This window comes from Penaeus chinensis, chromosome 30 (assembly GCF_019202785.1).
Source record: "Penaeus chinensis breed Huanghai No. 1 chromosome 30, ASM1920278v2, whole genome shotgun sequence".
Classification (NCBI taxonomy): Eukaryota; Metazoa; Arthropoda; class Malacostraca; order Decapoda; family Penaeidae; genus Penaeus; species Penaeus chinensis.
The window spans coordinates 7827668-7832667 of record NC_061848.1 but is presented as its reverse complement, the minus strand read 5'-3'; positions in this window follow the sequence as shown (position 1 = coordinate 7832667).

Here is a 5000-nt window from a genome sequence, read left to right as displayed (position 1 = left end):
CAACATTTTAATAGTTTAGTTTACAGAATGGGAATTGACTGCATCGTGAGGATAATGATGGTGTTGTATTAAAAGCTATGATTATTCGATATTATCCAAGTAGGTGAATACAAGGAAAAAAATAACCATTCGATGCATTTTATTGAAAAGAATCACGTTTTTAGATCGAGACTAATAATCCATCTCAGTGCAAGAAAGACTTCGGTCGCTCTGGGTCTGGCCACTTTAAGCCAGCTTTCGTTCAAACCCGAAACAGTCAAAAACTGCAACAGTCATTGCAAGAACCAGTATGCGCCGCACCTTAAAGTTACCAGACTTGCACCAGGGCTCGTTGAACAAATTTACATTGTCATGCAACCTGCGATGCTAATGAAAGTTGAGAGTTCGCCTTTAGTTCCAGTGTTGATGGTGGACGTTTATTAGCTTTAGACAAATTAGATAAATAGTTTTATTCACATATTTGTTTTCTGGCCGTTACATAGAAAGCTTACTCACGCACCTTTTCTATAACTTCAGTTGAAATGAATCGCTACTGATTACTGGATCTGCCAGCAAACCAAATTTTTTTCCCGACTCCTGCTAGACGTTTAAGCTGAAAGGTGGTATATGTTTTACTGTACTTAAGCATAGCACTTACATCATTTACGTACCGAATCAACTTTCTGACTATGCAGATTAGAAATGTATGTACTGGAGATATTATACACACACACACACACACACACACACACACACACACAAACATACACTCACACACACACACAAACACACACACACACACACACACACACACACACACACACACACACACACACACACACACACACATACACACACACACACACATACACACACACACACACACACAAACACACACACACACACATACACAGGAGAAGCGATAGGAAGAAGAGATAAATTGTGTTTGCAACGTACTAAATATCTATCGTAATACATTGAGGAAAAAAAAAAAAAAAATCAAGGCTTCCTGATGTAACTTCTTCACTACACCGGTGTCCAAAAAGATAACGAGATTTGGTATTAGCTGTTCGTGTAAAAAAATAGGCATTTCTTTTTATTTGGCATTCGGAGCTGTTTACATGAAACCATTCTTAATTCATGGCGTTGTTAATGAATCACAGTTAAAGTTTATAATGGCCAAAGTCTAATAGTGTACTTGAATCATCCTCTTCCAAAGATAAACACACGAAGACAATAATTCAAAACATTTAGTATTCTTATCAATAACGACAACATTATTATTATTATTATCATTATTTTTGTTATCATTGTCATTATTGTTATTATTGTTATTATCATTATTATCATTATTGTTATTATCATTCTTCTTCTTATTATTATTATTATCATTATCATTATTGTGGTTGTTGTTATTATTATTATCATTTGTAGTAGTAGTATTAGTAGTATTATCATTATTGTTATTGTTATTATTATTATTATTATTATTATGATTATGATTATCATTTGTATTACTATAATCATTATTAGTATCATTATTATCAACATTATCATTATCATTATCATCATTACCATTATCATTATTATCATCATCATTATTATTATCCTTAACATTATTATAATTGTTATTGTCATCAACATTATTATCATTATCAATTTTTTTTTTTTTTTTTTTTATTATTGTCTTGAAGGGACATCAAACAGACAGCAAATTACAAATCGAAAATATCTTCCTCAACGGATCATTGAAACCCGTATTTTTTTGGGGTGATTATAAGATTATTAACCAAAGGTTCTGAATGATGCCAGAGCTCCCGTGCCAAATCACTGTCGCAAATTTAGCACTGGGACTGAACTTGGCTTGTCGTTAAGGAGTGTCATTATACATGGTAGCTAGGAGATTTTTTTTTTTTTTTTTTGGTGGGGGGCGCTTCGATAATGCCGCTTCAGAAAATGGTGCGCGCGCGCGTGTGTGTGTGTGTGTTAATACATATATATTTTTTTCTTCTTCTTTTCTATTTTACAATTTTTAAACTATGTTCTTTTCTGTTTTTCTTTGTGCCTATGTCTGTATGTATGGGAAGCAGGCAAGGCAGCCTAACCGGTCTTGCAAGAGTCAGCTCTGTCCTGCCAGCAGTCAGTTTTCTTCGGGGGGAGGAGGGGGGGGGGCTCCTGCCACACCCCTCCTCGTGTTATGTCCCTTGGCTTGACGCCAGACCTGACTTTAACGGACGGAAAATGGATTTTAGGGCCAGATTTTCCATTTTTACAAAATCTGCTCTTTTTGTCATATCATACAGTTTAATTATGACATTCAGTCAGGTGTTTACCAGTCATTTTGATACGATGGTAAATACTGAGAAATCTCATTTTTTTATAATATTGTTATTGAATAACAATATTGTTTATCGAATTTACACGGAAGAATGAACTCAGAGTTGTTATATAAATAGAGATGAAAGCTAATTACGTACAACCGTATTTTTATCAGTTAAAAAGTCCAAGCCTGCCTTTCATCCCGGGTACATGGCAGCATGTCTCGATGTAAATTTTCATCGGAATTGAAAGCACAAACACAAATCCAAATCATTTATCGACAGCCAAGAGCTAACAATTCAACAGACGCCCGAGACTTGGTGCCAACTGTTCGTATGATAGCTGCTACCTTAGAATCTTTCTCCGACGTGTGCAGCTTCCATTATTTTTCTTTAATCTACATAAATCCTTCCGAAGCACTTACGTTCGTTTCTATTCTAGTATAGGCACAGCTTTGTCTACGTACACCACCGTCACGTGGGTAACGGGCCAGCTGATCGATGTCTGCTAATTTTGGAGCGCCTGCTGATCGGTATGCAGTTTAGGTCCCGTTGCGTTAATTGCAGGCGGCCTCTTATTTTACACAAAAAGAATCTCTTGTTTATTGTTCGTTCTGGATGCACTGACCGCTTAGGTGTTGGTTTGCGGTAATATCAGGAACTTTGAGGGTAATGGAGGGTCGGTCATTGTTCTTATCATAATAGTCTCAACCTTCTCTGTGGAGTTCAGAAAACGCCTCTTGGTTATTGGTACTTCAATATGAATACATATTTGACCTCATCCTCAAGTGATCCAATCCTATCGCCAAGAGGAAGAAACCTATAACAATTAGAGATATAGTATTATTGTTGTGTAGTGAGACACAGTGGATATCACTATCATCATTACTTGCTTTAGGTACAGAGAGAAATGTACGCTATCGTTATCTCGATAGATTAAAGTATATAAAAAAAGGTAACTCCTGCTACTCTTCTTCCTCCAAGGTATACTGAAAGTAGCCATTGACAGCATTTAACAGCATAAGATCTAGAGACAGTGTTTAAGGTATTATCTTAGCCATCTGGAATGCCTGCCGTTAATATCTCCGTTTTGGTCCTTCAGCATTGTTTTCCATGGCTAGACAGCTAATCTACAGAACTCCATTGCTGCAAATTCGAGTGACTAAGTTCAGACGCAATTTTAGATCTCTACAAAGTTGTATTTGAGGGAAGGCCTCTAATATTCTTCCCGTCATATTTTACGGTTTACATGAATTTGAGACTCTCCGCATGCATCGTAAGCAAGCCGAACGCCTCACACACGAAGCCGGTAGCAACCTTTTCGTTGTACTACTTCCCGTGTTGATCTCTAGCCAAGGCTCTTTACTAGTTGATGACTTTAATTATAAATAAAATAGAGAAATTTCATGTAACTATAACTATTATAATGTGTATGTACATATTTGTAATAATGTGTATAAATATATTTACAATATGGTGGTCTCTTTCACATAATCATGTTTAAAATATGATACTCTGGTAGTACTGGGACCTAATTTGTTTGTTTACATGAGCATCTTGTTCGTTTATATGGGAATGTTGGTTCTATGTCAGTCTGAGAGGGTGGGAACATTTGCATGTGGAATAGTGGATGTGTGTGGAATATGTGGAATACGGAAACGCAAAGGTGCTAGCGTGACGGGCCTTTAAGGGAGTGATCTGGCCTGACGAACCTCCTAGATGCTGAGATAATTCCATCTATAGAAGCAGTGAGTAAGAGAAACATTACGTCAAAAGCTGTCTCGTTTTTTTTTTTTTTTTTTCAGGTGAGAATCACTGAGGACTGTTCTATCTAAAAGTTATTGAAGATGTTATCTATTTCTTGTAGGTAGCTGAAATGTGATTTTCTTGACTGAACACGGCAGTGGCTGATTTGGACTGAGATATTGAGTAAAACTGTCCTGCTTTCAGCTTTAACATCCTTGTTGTGACGTGCGACGCCACCTACCACTACATTCTCTATCATTAGTAGTATTCATAGCCTATTTCTTCTTGTACCTGGTAAATTAGGTGGCAGTCATGGTACTGCTCTGTTTATTAGCCAGCTAACTTACCCTAACAATTATCAGTATGGGTGAAGAATTTCCATCTATAAAAACTAACATCAGAATATATATATTACACTTTCTAGGCTTAAGGTACCATCTCCCCTGACTTATTTGCTCCCGTTTTCTATAAAAGACGACTTTAGGGTTATCCTTTACATTAATTTGTTCATGTCTATCCCTTTACGTCTTTTTACCTTGTTAATTATTTAACAGTACGACTGCAGGTGCGACCGTAATTTAACTTTACTATATAATGAATTAAAAAATAAACAACAGAATATTCGTATTCGTTATTCTGACTCGACCGTCGCCATCTTGGGTTGGTTTCCTAATTCTTCCAACCCTCTCACATTACAATTCTCAATATTTACTGGGCACTCTGACGCAATATCTAGGACAGCTACCTCTAGCTTGCCTCTCCGTGTATATATACTTAACATAATTAGGATAGCATAAAATCTAACAATAACAACAACAACAAAAAAATGAAATCGTCACCTAATATCACTTAGTCCAATAAAACACACCTGGCATCGTAATCAGATAAGGAGCATGTTCCATCAGAATTTGACGTTCTTGCTTCACACCCTTAGTTTAGCCCCCAACTATCTAGCTT